Genomic DNA, 15,262 nt, shown 5'->3' on the forward strand with positions numbered 1-15,262 from the left:
AATTAGCAGTTGTAACTTCTTTACATGACTCCTTTTAAGATAAGGAAGGTCATAAATGGAGGAGAATAGATATTTTAGGAAGTAAGGGCTAAGCATTTACAAGAGTTAGAGAATAATTAAAGACCTCAACTGGAAAGGGATTACAGAGTGCCAAATAATTAGATAAGAGAAACCTGCATGTACACAATTCATGGTGAATGCTAAAAATTTAAAAAAGGGCAAAAGTAATATGCTAAAACTTTCTAGACAAAACAAAAAACAAAAAACGAATCATTGAACATTAACCTTCTCAACAGCAGTACAAGTTAAAAATAATGGGGTAATGTTTTCAAAGTGTTAAAAAAACAATCAAAGTTAAAAATTTTTAATAAGCTCAGAGATTATTTTAATATACATAAACAAATAAAGCTATTTTCAGCCCTCATAAGGTTTACCCTACATAACCCTCTTCAAGAATATTTTTAGAGGAAGTACTCAGATAAGATAAACCCTAGAGGGGATTTTATACATAAACATATATGACATTAAGGATGAATAAATAGTTCAATCAAGTTTATTATCTAAGGAAGCAAGGAGCCTGTATGGGAGAAGATATAGTTATTAATAAGTTCAAAATGATATAATAGGAGATATTTATAAGTTAGTTATAATTAAAGACTAAAAATAGAATATATATAAAGAAGAAATCATAAAAAATTAAAACATACCATACTTAGCACTAAATGACAATGTAAGTTCATTTCTAAAAAGTAAACTAATATGCATCCAATATAAATAGTTGGAAAACAGAAAAAAAAAAGAAGAAAGCCAATGAAGCAAGAGGAGAGTGTTATAATCTTAGCTGCGTCTAGAGAATGGCACAGGCACATAGCTAGCTTCCATGAAAACAAGGATTTATTATTCTTTCTTATTCACTACTATATCAGAGTGCCTATAACAATGCCTAGATCATTACAGGTACTCAATAAATATTTAATACATGAAAGAATAAATAAACAACAACGTGGAGAAAATATTACCAAAAATATGTGTGTGTGTGTGTGTGTGTGTGTGTGTGTGTGTGTGTGTGTTAGTTTAAAGGACCTGTCTGATAAAGATACCTCTGGAAAGAGTGACATAGGAAAAAAATAAAAGAGAATATAGAAACCAATGAAATATAGAATGAAAAGTATGTAATAAATATATATACACAATAACTTTAAAAATAATAACAATTTATTATAACAATTATATAATAACACATTTGAAAATGTAGGGAGAAGAGAAAAATTTGTACAAAAGTATAAAAAGCCAGAATAGGAGCAAAGAGAATAAAAACCTGAATAGACCAATAACCATTAGAGAAATTGAAATGGTAATTTCAGGCTCTCCTCCAAAGATGCCTCAGGTCCAAATAGCTTCATAGCCGAGTTCTCCCATACTTTCAAGGAGGAGGTGCTTCCTATCTTAAGACTTTTCAGAAAACCTAAAAAAAAAAAAAAAAAAAAAAAGAGATAGAGAAAGAGGAGAAAGAGATACCAATGTTTTTATGAGGCTAGTATAATATTGATTTCTAAATTGGATAAGTAGAATACAAAATAAGGCTTTTATAGATCCATTTTATCTTTTACCACATAAAGAACTAATCATACAACTATTTTAATAGATACAAAAAATTCATTTACTAAATTTCAATGTCTATTTTTGACATAGACCCAGAAAATCACTGCTAGAATTAAACTTCCCTAACTTAATAAAAGCCATATAATTAAAACCTACAATTTCTTATTTAATGGAAAAACTTGAGCCACATTCCTTCAGGTTTATGAATAAGATAATGATGTCTTTTATAACCACTCTTGTTTAACATAGGACTGGATTTCCTAACTAATGTTATGTGAAAAAAAGAGGAAATATGAAATGAAAAGATTAAAAGAGTACAAATACGATGTAGGATTTAGGTAAGATAATGATCTGTATAGAAAATCCAACATACTCCTAAGATAAAATGAGGTAAGTGTTTACCTGAGTTGTGTGTTCTGTTACCTGATACATGATCAATTTATAAAAATCAATTGGGTCCCCTCTTAACTAACAATATTTATTTAGAAAATATACAAAATACATAGTATTCAAATAACAGTAAAAATGATAAATAAAACATTCAATAAATAATCTGATAAAATGCAAAATACTTTTGCAAAGGAAAGCCTTAAATTCTATTAATTGACCTAAAAGAAAATCTAAAACTAATGGAAAGATTAGTTTTATGCTCCTACATGACTACTTTAATTTATAAAGAGGAAAATAGTTTCCAAATTTCATCAATTGATTTGATATAATACTAAAACAAAATCATCTTAACATTTTGACAAAATTGCAGGGTCTATTTCAAAATTTAAAACGAAGATGAAAATCAGATAGTGTTTTTAAAAAGAAGAGCTATAAAAGACAACTTCTTAAAGAGAGAGATATTACAAAAAGTAAATTCACAAAAGATAAATTTATAAAGCTTTTAGATCAAAAATAGGAGAAAGCGTGGTCTTTGGGAGTAATAAAGAACTTCTTAAACAGGATGGTAAAAGCAAAGCATAAGGAGAAATATTAGTAATTATAACTACTTAAAAATTAAGGATTTCTGGGTAGTGAAGAAACCCATTGATGAAGTTGATGACAGATAATGAACTGGGAAAAAGTTGTTTGCAACTTCAAAACCAGTATAAGATGAATATTGAAAAGAAAGGAACCTATACAAGTCTAGGAGAAAAGATACAGAACAGTAACTGATTTTAAAAAGAATCAAAAAAAAAAAAAAAAAAACAAAAAAATAAAAAGAATCAAAAGATGTGAATAAGCAATGAACAGAAGTGAAAATCAATAAATCACCATCAGTACTACAAGTATTAAGGTCCTTACCATTAATAAAATTGCTGGCCTGGAGAAGCAAAAGACCCTAATGGGACGTAGCATAGTAACTTTGAGAATAAGATAGAGTTAGGGATTGCAGGGATACAACTATCCCCAGGAATCTGTGCAGACATCTTTTGCTTCCTTGCATCTGAAGTTTCACATACCTCCTCTTGGAGCTAAAATTAGAAAATAAAATGATGACAATGAATAGCCCAGAAGACAGCCCTCATGGCCACCTGTGAGACATTTTCTGGGATTTTTCAGAAAAGCTCAGTGAAGAACTGGAAAAAGACTTCAAGATAAAGTTTAGAGGCATTGCGATAACCTACAGGGGAAATAACCAAATGAATGGCATTTGTATCTGTTATAAACTGACCTTTTTACACATCAGTTTAACCTGGAAAATCTAAGGTCCACTAGTGCTGGATGCTAATTCTCTAAAGGGAAATAGAGCATCATTGCTGCCCTCTCAGAAAACTTATTTTGTCACTCTAGTAGTAATACAAGTTGCTGTTCTTATTCAAGTTAGCTAGAATCAGGAGAGTGAGTCAACAGCTCTGTCATCAATAGCTATAAATATCAATATTTGATGCTGATAAAAATAACGAACCATAGGCAAATAGGAAGATGGCTCTGCAACTTGGTGCTAGCAAAGGAGTCAAGGAAGTCACTTTCTTAAGAACTTAATTAAATTGATTTATTTTTATCATTTTGCCACATGTGTTAGTAGATATTTTATTAACATGACTGATTTTCAGAACCCTGGTATCCCCAAATTGACAAGGACCTTCACCCCCATTACTGATGTTTTTAGATATTTAAACTGAATACATTTTATAACATAAAATATAACTAATGTAAATTCCAGCTGTTAATGGTTACCTACGTTTATAGGCTGATCTTAAAATTCATGCGGAAATGCGAGGGACCTAGAAGAACCAAAACAATTCTTGGAAAAGAAAAAGGTTGACAGACTCAAACTTCCCAATTTCAAAACATGTTACAAAGCTATAATAAACAAAACAGTACAACATAGACATACTGATAGACACAAACCCACGTATATTTGGTCAATTGATTCTTGAAAAAGGTACCAATAGAATTCAGTGAAAGGAGTATAGAGCAACTAGATATTTACATGCAAAAGAATGTTGTTGAAAATCTACCTCATACCACACATAAAAAATAACCCAAAATGGATCATAGACCTAAATGTAATAGCTAAGACTGTAAAACTCAGAGAAGAAAACAAGAGGAAATCTTTATAACTTTAGGTTAGACAATAATTCCCTAAACAAAGCACCAAAAACACAAGTGACAAGAGAAAACATAGGTAAATTGGTCAATTTAAAAATGTTTGTGTTCAAATGATACCACCGAGAAAGTGAGAAAACATCTTACAGAATAGGTAAAAAAATACTTGCAAATCATATTTCCAATAAGGGACTTTTAAATTTTTTTTTTATTTATGATAGTCACACACAGAGAGAGAGAGAGAAAGGCAGAGACACAGGCAGAGGGAGAAGCAGGCTCCATGCCGGGAGCCTGACGTGGGATTCGATCCCGGGTCTCCAGGATCGCGCCCTGGGCCAAAGGCAGGCGCGAAACTGCTGTGCCACCCAGGGATCCCCCCAATAAGGGACTTTTATTAAGAGTATATGAAGTACTCTCAAAGTTCCATAATAAAAGGACAAACCAATTTAAAAATATGTGAAAGATCTGACTAGATATTTCTCCAAAAAAATAATATGTAAATAGCCAATAAGCCCTTGAGACAATATATAAACATCATTAGTCTTTAGGGAAATGCAAATAAAAACCACAAAAGTCTACCAATTTACACATTCATGCATGGCTTCAGTCAAAGATATAGACAATAACAAGTGCTGACAAGGATATGGAACATTTGGAACTCTTATACATCGTTGATGAGAATGTATAATGGTGCAAACACTTTTAAAAAGTTTGATAGTTTTTCATGAAGTTAAAAATAGAGTTACAATATGAATCACCAATTTCACTTAGAGTATACACCAAAGGAAAAGAAAAACATCCACAAATACTTGTGTACCTGAATGTTCACAGCAGCTTTATTTATAACTGTCAAAAATGGAAACAACCCCAATGTCCATCAACCGATGAAGGGATACACATGAAATGCGATATATTATTAACATGGAATATTATTGTGCAATAGGAAAGAATTAAGTAAAAATACATGCCACAACACGGACGAAAACATTATGCTAAGTGAAAAGGTCAGCTAAAGATGCCATATGTAATTTCATTTGTTTGAAATGTCCAGAAAAAGGCAAATTTATAAAGCCAGGTAGTAAATTAGTGATTGCTTAGAGGGAAGTGATGAATGGAAGAGATTTCTAATGAGTATGGAGTGTTTTAGAGTCATAGAAATTTTCTAAAATTAGATTGTGGTGATAGTTTCAAAATTCTGTGATTATGCTAAAAAACCTGTCAATTGTATAGGTCAAATGGGTGAATTTTGTGGTCTGTGAATTGTATTTCAATAAAGCTGTTTAAAAAATAATATCCTTTAGCCCACTTATATTTGCGGGGGGGGCATGATCTGGTCATTCAATATATTTTATTTCCTCTCGGTTAATGCCAGTTGCAAATGTGATATGTGTGCCATCCAAATCTTCACCCCAGTCATTGACAGAAGAGCGACACTGGTAATCTTCCTCCAGCCTGGTATTAATTGCTGCTCTGTGCTCATGTTAATCCCATAAAATAAATCATTGATTTACTTATTTGTGAGCACCAAGTAAAAGGCAAGCTCTATACTGGATAATGAATATAAAAAGATGTTTAATGCCTGCTCTCTGCCTTTAAAGAGAAGACAGCCTGCAGTGTAGGCCAGACAAACAAGAGAGACATCCTAGAAGAGTTGCATCTACTAGAATTTTTTATTTTTGTTTTTATTTTTTGGTAATCAGTAGAAATGGACTCTAGCTAATTTCATTCAGAAAGAAACGTATTTGAAAGCTACGGAGTTGCTCACAGACGGAAGGAAAATATGAGTAACTAAGGCTTCCAAATGGACAGAAGCCCCAGCTGCTCCATGATAAAAGTCAGGGACCAATCAGTGGTTTTGTCAGGCTGCCAGTGCGGCTAATAACCAGCACTATCCGTTCTCTATCCTAGTGTCTCTCCATTCAAGGTCTTAGTTTCCCAGAAAGTAATCTTAACTGAGTTGCTGTCATCTCAACTCACTAGTTGGTGAGGGGAACGCAGGGCACTCTAGATGGTAAACCCCCCAATAATGCTCATCCAGAGGAAAGAAAGTCAGAAAAAGCATATAAAAGCCAGAAATTTCACTAAAATAACTCTTATGTCAGGAGAACAGAGATGTACGTAGTGTTGGCACTGGAATAGCCTTGAGGGGATTAGGCAGTCTTCTTGTTGGAAGTGATCTTTTAGCTGAAATATGAACACAAATTATCTAGGTGGACTTTGGAGTAGAGTGGAGGTATGGAAACCAAGCGGCATTTCAGGCAGGCAGATGGAGCAATGTGAGTCAAGGCATACAGGTGTGAAAAACCACGATTCATGGAAAAAATGGAAAATTTAGTCACAGCATAAAATAAAAAGACGTTTGGAGAGGAAACATGAATAAAGCTTAAAACATGGGCACCAGTGAGACTGTAAAAATTCTTTCATGCCTTGCCTTATTGGAATGGAGTCCAAACTTTATTTTGGAAATCAATAGAACCAACCAGGGATCCTCGAGCAAGTGAGTGATAGGATTAAATCCATAATTTAGAAATTCTGACTATTGTGTGTAGAGTGATTTGAAGGCTGGACAAGGCACACAGACTGGTGAGGAGGTTAGTTCAAAGGTGCAGTTGATACTTGAAAAAAAGACGGATCAGGGAGTGGCAGAGAGAATGCAGTGAGGGATGAGATATTATAGAATAAGGAAGCCTAAGGCTGAATGAGGTAATTGGACATGGATTTGGGTGGACGGTGTGGAGAGAAAGGAAGGAGTCAAGAATGTCATCTTGATTTCTGGTCTTGAATTTCTCAGGAAGACTTTTCGCTGTTTGTGTACTAGAGTAGCTCTTTGGGGTCCCTAGTTTGCGAGCGTCCTATCTTTCAGATGACAAGATAGAGACTGCAAGTCCTTCATGCGTATCCCTAGGCATTCATGTTCTGGGAATCTCGATTCTGATTTTATTATGTTTGTGTCAGAGCCTCTGGAGTCCTTGGAGGTTAAAGCTTAGAGAGCCTTGTTTTCTCTGGCACTGCAGTGCTTTGTCGTAGAAGTAGTACCACCGTAGTACCGGAGGTAGATCTAAAAGATGCTGCAGTTTGGTTGTTCACGCAGCCCTGGAACATTTTTTTTCCCCCAAAGGCAAGATAGAGCACTGTCATTGCAATGCCAACAAGGCTTATTACTTTGGATAGTGCAGTCTGTCCTGGCGGCCCTGGCAGTGTGGTATAACTTGGGTCACTGCCAACTGGATGAAATTCAAACTGGCCACTCAGAATTGAAGGGTTCTCTCTTGCAGTATGAATTCACTGATCCAGGAGCGCAATTTTAACTTTCTAATCAATTCAACCAGATGATCTTTTATCAAGTGGAACTACCAGAATAGAAGGAACACTAGGAAGGCATTTCGTCTCGCCCGTCTGCATCCAGGCAGGACTTTACATGAACCCATGGTAGAAGGTAAATGTTTAAGTTTTTCACAAAATATCCAATTGAAGCAGTCCCTACAGGTGCCAGTGTGTGAGTCTTGTATAGCCAGGAAGGCCTTCTAAGGATAACATACAGTTCTCCCCTCTGTCTCCAGTCATTTTTGTCCTTTTTTGGACTCATTAGAAGCCAGGGAATCTTTTTCTTGTCGCTCACACACTTCTTCATATACTTGAAAAGTATTATTAATTCCTTATTCAGTCTTCCCTTCTCCAGGCTAAATAAACTCTGTTCTTTTAGCCTTTCCTCAGAGGAAATATTAGTCAAACCTTTAATCATTTTAGTTGTTGTCTTCTGGACTGCCTCCAAACTCTCCACAGCGCATTTTATCTGGAAGACCTGAAATGCGATGCAGTAGGGTAAAAATCGCATTAATTCAGACTCTGCCAGTTTGAAATTTGTGGTAATTCAGACAGGGATTTGCTTAATCAACCCTCCCTTCATTGATTGTGCAAGTTCGAGGTGAAGGAGTTCAAGGGGGAGGAGGAGCCATAGAAAATATTCAAAATTCTCATGGGAGCTAACCTTTTTCCAAGTGTATCAAATGGTGCACTTTCCTGTAGAGCCACTTCCTGTAGGGCAAGTGTTACCTGGACATTTCAGCAAGCTCCCTAAAGACCTACATTAAGCTGCAGTGTAAGACCAGATTGAGTTGTTGTTTTTATGACCATATATTCTCTCTCCTATGAGTGTGCTTATTGGGCCAAAGGCCTTAAATTTATCAGTCTGATGCTGTTCCAAAATTCTAGGCTGTAAATCACTATAATTTCTGTATGTATTCTAAAATTACACAATTATATTTCAATTTGGTATTGGGCTTTTAACCAACTCAGAGCAGCAATTCTTTCATGAATATCTATGATAATTTTTTTCTGTATACAGAGATTGCATTAATCCACATTTAACTTCAAATATCCAGCTTGCAAGTATAAGTTATTCATCTCTTCATCTATTAAATGAACATCTATCCCATGGCTTAATTTATGCCCAGCCATAGCTATGCTAGCTGTATTCAGTGAAGACTAAGTGACTTCTGTCCTCTAGGCCTCTTGGCCTGGGGGATGAATATTATAATAAAGGTTTCAGTAAGGGCATCGGTCCATGGAGAGACTAGGGAAAGCTTTATGACATAGGGGATTTCTGGAGAGGTGACCTTATCTCAAAGGGGAAGCAGGACTTTTCCAAATGGACAAAGCAGAGGAAAGAGCTTGTATAGTATCACAGAAATCTGGGTTCATCAGTACAAGGTAATAGTTTATTTATTTTTATTTTTTTATAATAAATTTATTTTTTTATTGGTGTTCAATTTATCAACATACAGAATAACACCCAGTGCTCACAAGGTAATAGTTTAATCAGATTTCACTTAAGACTTGTTATGGTGACTGAATAGTTTTGCTGTGAAAATTCTAAAAATGTACTCTTGCTACCATTGGTGTGTATACCTTAACAGTTTGGGGGAGGAAAAAAGAACCCCTGCTTGATTCTAGAACATATTGAGGCATTGACTATCTGAAATGAAGAAATATATACCAAAATATCTGTGTTAACTGGCAGTGATGGGGTATGGAGGATATAGCTATATACAGACATATAACAAAAGCAGGTCTCCTAAAATTGCAGAATTTAACCCTTTGTACTAACTAGAGCTAAATCCCACAGGCCTCACAAAATAGAGGCAGAACCTTTTCTCTATGTTTCTTTGAAAGAGATCAGATACCCCTGTATATAGGGAGAGCAAGAGAGCCTCTTGCTCCATATTAGGTCCAGGTCTTTACCCTAGACTTAACCATGTGGGAACTTGGGAGAAGCCCAAGAGCTTCTCTAGTGAAAGTTCTTTTTAGGAAATCATGAACTCTGTAGAAAAAGTTTCCAGTTGAATTCATAACCTACCACATTTTCTGTAAGTCTGGTTATGAGGTTCTGCAGAACCCACACAACTCCTTAGTCTAATCAACAGATTTATCACTGCACTCTTTCAAGAATCAGGGGAGAGAGCCTTGGGAATATACAATCAGAAGTCAAATTGGTGAAATTCCCATCCTAATTCTATCCCTTATTAACTGAATGCCCTTGAACAAGTGACTTAACCTCTTGTGTAAAATGTGAATGGTAATAATATTTACTTCATAGGGTGTTTTGAGGCTTCAAGGAGTCAACATATGTAACACCTTTAAATCAGGTTGGTGCACAGTGGGTGCTGGACAAGTACTTACACTTACTAAGTGTATTTCTGCCTAATGCCTAAAGGCTAAATGACTTATGGCAAGTTGTATGCATTCTTTCATCCATCAAAAACGAAAAAGCAAAAAACAAAAACAAAAACAAAACAAAAAAAACAAAAACAAAAAAGCAACATACACCATGTACTACGTGCAAGAGATTAGACTGCTGCTTCTCAAAGCTTTATGTGCACATTGGTCACCTGGGGATTTTGTTGAAAAGCAGATGCCATTCAATGAGTCTGGAATGGAATGCCAAGATTCCTTAGTTCCCAGATGATGCCAATATTGCTGATGGGCCATATTTTGTACAGAATGGGCAAAGACACTTGTACCACAGATCTGTAAATCCACTGGGTGTGTCTAAGGAAACAGGCATAAGTGCTGCTTCCAGGTACAGACATCTGGGTTTGGCTACAATGGCATATTTCTTCATTTCTGTAAGTGCTTTCTCAATTACAATCCATGTAATGTATTTGTGCCCTACTGCTTGTGATTTACAACTAATAGTCTTCTCATCACTTACTCTCCTAATTCTTACCCTAACTCCTTAATTAAGATAGAGCTGAAAAACATCCTTTGATCAATTCACAGCTCCGACAAAACCTGGTGCTTAGAACAGGTTGAATCAATAAAGATTTCCTTCTAGCTTTGGTTGTCAAACTTTAACATGCATTGAATCACCTGGAAAACTTCCTTCATCACAGACTGCGGGACCATACCCCAGCAGGTTCTGACTAAATGGGTCTGGGTTGAGGGCAAAACATTCATACTTCCAATAAAGATCCAGGCAGTGGTAGTGCTGCTGGTTTGAGAACAACATGTTAAGAACCATTGCTTTATACCAACAAGGTCTCGGTGACCATAAGAGAAACTGACTGTTTTCGGACAAGGGTGGCCAATTATATTTGATGCCAGTGAGTTCAGGAATAGCATAAACACCATACACATGTAACCAAAGATTAAGGGAGTATAGAGAAAGATAAATTTTATTTCATCAAAACCCATAGCAACTAATACCAGCTCCCAGCATTCAAAGCCCTTATGTATTGGGAACAGAGAGGAATGCATGACCATGTATGAAGGCCAAACCTGGTCACCCTTTATTTCAAAATCATGTGTTAATGAGGCCCAGGAAATTTGCAATTTTTTTTCACTGGAAAATGCCATGAACAATTCCTGGTTCAAGTATTGTTATGTGTCAAATATCAACAACTTCCGTACCTCCTCCTGGAAGCTTTTTCTGATAGACTGATACAGAGGTCAACACTTCCTCCACCAGGTTTTATCATATCCATACTTCTTTGGTAGTACTTATATTTTTGTCTTACCTGTTTATATTATCTCTATATTTCGAACTCAGGGAAGACAATGATCATCCTCTTATTTTTGTGCTTACAGGGTCCATCACAATGCACACACACACATGTAATTTTAGCATCTAACACATATTTGTCTTCAAGACTTATAACAAAATTTCTTTGTGTACAATGACCTCTGTTTCTGTCACAAAGTCAAGTGTTAAATATGTATAATAAGGGATGAGATTGGTAGTAGGTAGAAGTTGGCATCATGTCGTTGCAACCATAGGATAGCATATTGACATGAAATAGCATTTCCCTATGCAATCATTTCAGTAGTATGATCAACTTGTGAGTGAGAAAAAATTAAAATTTATTTAAAAAAATCTCCTAAGGAAAGATACCAAATATTCATTAACAGGAGATTATTTTTAAGAATGAGGTATATTTACACAATGGAATCTTACACGTCAGTAAAAAAGTGAATGAAATTTAACTATAGCCAATCCTCATTATTCAGTGACTAAATGGTTGCAAATCTCCTACTCATTAAAATTTATTTGTAGCTCCAAAAGCAGTACTTAGGACACTTTTGTGGTCATTTATGGATATGTGCAGAGTAGCAAAAATTTGTTGTCCAATGCATAGATTTTCTGTCTTTTCATTTCAGCTGTTACATCACCAACAAGTATCCTTTCCACAACTATTTAATGCTATCTATACTTTTCTCACTTTTCTGTATTTTGTTGACGATTTTGGTATTAAAAAACACTGCCACATACAGTGCTGAAATGCTGGCTAGTGTTCCTAAGTGCAAGAAGTTATGTGCCTTATAAAGAAAATACATGTGTTAGATAGGCTTTAACCAGGCATGAGCTACAGTGGTATTGGCTGTGAGCTCAATATTAGTGAATAATAATATGTTAAATAAAATGTGCTTAACAGAAACACATACAAAACATCTGTCATTTAACACAAATGTGACCTGAGGCTCACAGGAACCTAACCCTGTATTTCTAATAGGAACAATAGTTCAAAGTTGGCTAATTCAGTGTTCACAGTGACTTAAGAGACTGTAACTACTACAAATTAAAATAAAATTAACCACAGAGGCAACTACATAAATAAGTCTCAGCATAACTCCAAATTAAAAAAAAAATAAAATAAAAAAGCACTTTCTGGAAGATCATACAACATCCTTCTTAAAAAGTTCAAAATCAACTAAAGCTAAAAGATACCTTGTTGAAACAATGTACTTATGCATTTTTTAAAAAAAGATTTTATTTATTTATTCACGAGAGACACAAAGACAGAGGCAGAGACACAGGCAGAGGGCTCCCTGAGGGGAGCCTGAAGTGGGACTGGATCCCAGGACCCCAGGATCATGACCTGAGCCAAAGGTTCAACCACTCAGATGTCCTGAAACAATGTATTTAAATAAAGCAAAGAGATACAAAATTTCTGTAGTAATCACCTCGTGGGGGCACAGGAAATGGGATGGGGTAAATCAGTAGATGGAAGGAATTGGGTGATAGGTTCATAAATGTTAGTTATCTTCTTAATATCTAGCTAAAATTATTAAATAAATAAATATTGAGGTCACCCATGAAAAACAACAATGTATCACAAACCAAGGATTATAAATCAATTCCTCATACTGCCCATTAAAACACATCTGTACAGTTTTCATACCCACACATACAAGTGGGGAATGAATGAATGCATAGATATATCTTGTCCCACACAGGTAACTAATCCTGCCCCCCCAAAAAAATCTAGGCTTTCTGAATGAGATTCTGAGATAGGGATCCCCACAAAGAATTAGAGGGCACCCTGCTGTGGAACTTTGAGCCCAGCACCTGCAATTCTCATGTCATTCTCAGTAGTGCAGGTGCTTAATGTATGGATGTGTCACTCATGGAAGAGTGTTCCATAGACCACAGCAGCACCCAGACACCGCTGTGGAATTCAGACGCATCGCTGCCTCAAGTAGTGGGGACTGAAGACTGCAAAGAGATGAAATAGTCATTCAAAATGAGATAGCAAGTGTAGATGAGGAAAGACTGGATCTAGTGCGATTTCAAGTTGTAGTTTAGAATTAAGGCCGGCTCTAGCACCCCCAAATCCTGTAGAGGTGGATACTAGAGAGGTGCTTGGAGCTCTGAGAAAGGTGTAGAAAATGTAAAATTTTTAAGTAAGAGGTTACTGCCAGCTTGCCATGATAGCTAAGCCTCGAAAAACCTGAAGGGAAGCCAAACCATAATTGGATTTGGGGAAAAGCAAGTATCGTAGGGAACAAAAGTATAGGTATACCTTCTTAAATGAGAAATCAAGGTGTGTCCTCACTGGAATTTGTCTTTGATATAAAACATTATATTCCAGTGACTAGTTTGCTTGCAGTGGTTGATAATTTAGAGTGATTTGTATCATGCGTCTTGCCTCAGCATGCCAATGACATGACCCCTTCCTCTGGCTGAGCTGAAGCAGAGTCAGGCTGGTGGGGCTGAAACAAATGCCTGATATTCAAGTGGCATTAATCACACGTTTGGTTTGATTTACTAATGCTATTGTCTTTCCATTTTCTGTTAAGAAATTATTAGCAGGAAGTAACTCGGCCCGAACGCCACAATATGTTGGATCAATTTAAGAGACAATATAGATCACTGGGATTTCTTTTGTCAAATGGAGCCATTAGACTTGCATATTAAAAAAGTATATATTTCTGTTTCGAGCGTGTAAGCGGTACAAAGCTTACCATTATGCAAACGACCACCAAGAAGGCAAAAGGCAAGATGCAAATGAATGGCAGGGAAGGGATGATAAATGTGTTGTTGTATGTGCAGCTTATACTCAACGTAGGTATCTGGTTTTGTGCATTCTTCTTTTCCCTAGAGGGTAGTTTACCTTCCTCCTCAAGGTTGTTATCCATGAACTCAGAGAGACAGTCCACTTTCTACCTTTTACGTAAATGCACTATTACTAAAATGCACTCCAATTCTGTCTAAGCATTCATATGACCACTCTTCAGTCTAGGCCTTTGATGAACACTCTGCTTGAAAGTCAAACTCAAGACGCATTCTCTGTTTCCTTGTCGTCGTAAGATGCATTTTCCTCCAGTGCCTGTTTTTCTGTGTCACATCAGGTCTGTTTTTTTGGTGTCCCACTGTCTTTTGCTATACTGTGCATGGACAGAACAGCTGAGTAATTATGTCAGTGTGACTGCGATTTTACCTTTGGGGCCCTCTCGCTATGCCTGCACACAGGTGACTAAACCAGGAATGGTGACATTCCTTGCCTGTGAGGGATTGGCCATGTGACTCTATCAACTGGCAGTACAGCAGGCAGCTGAGTCACACTGCTTAACCTTACAGCTTGGCAGTGTGAGTCTGAGAAAGGCAGGTGAAACGGGCCCCTAGGCGCTCTGCCCCCAAAGAGTTTGGCTCCAGATTCTGACCGGGTAAACAAGATCTATACAGACAGTGAGGACCAGGGAAAGAAAGAGTTCTCTGGACTCCCATTCTAGCTCTCTCTAAACTCGGACCGGGCACTTAAGACTTTGGAGCATCTATTTTCTTATGTTTAAATTGGTGAGGCCCCCCTCATCTTTCGTATGCATATATTATCATGACCAGTAAAAGTAATAGTAGCAATTAGTATCATCTAATGATACTAATGAGTGGCTTTTGTATGCCCTTAGTAAACAGCCAATAAATAAATAAATAAATAAATAAATAAATAAATAAATAAATAAATCACAAAAGCACTGAAGCTGAATGCACTTAGAACAAAAGCAATTTGTACAGAGGCGAGTTGAAAAACCACAAAACAACAATAACAACAAAACAAAACAAAAGGAAAACAACAAATTGATCCAAAGTTACGTATTTTTCTGTCACTCTTTATCCCCCGAGCTTGGCAATATGGGCATAGAGTACAAGGTAGATTCATAAGCTTTTATGTGCTTTTAAGTATTTTTCCATGTTACAGACTTTGTTGTTGTTTTCTTATGTCTTATTATCTTCACATTTCTAATTTACTTCCAGCTGAGTTTTTCTTCTCTTTGCTATTAGTAGCCATGGAAAGATGTTCATTTAGTTTGCTTTCAAGCAATCCCTATTGTTGGACATTTTGTT

This window comes from Vulpes vulpes, chromosome 14, assembly GCF_048418805.1.
Source record: "Vulpes vulpes isolate BD-2025 chromosome 14, VulVul3, whole genome shotgun sequence".
NCBI lineage: Eukaryota > Metazoa > Chordata > Mammalia > Carnivora > Canidae > Vulpes > Vulpes vulpes.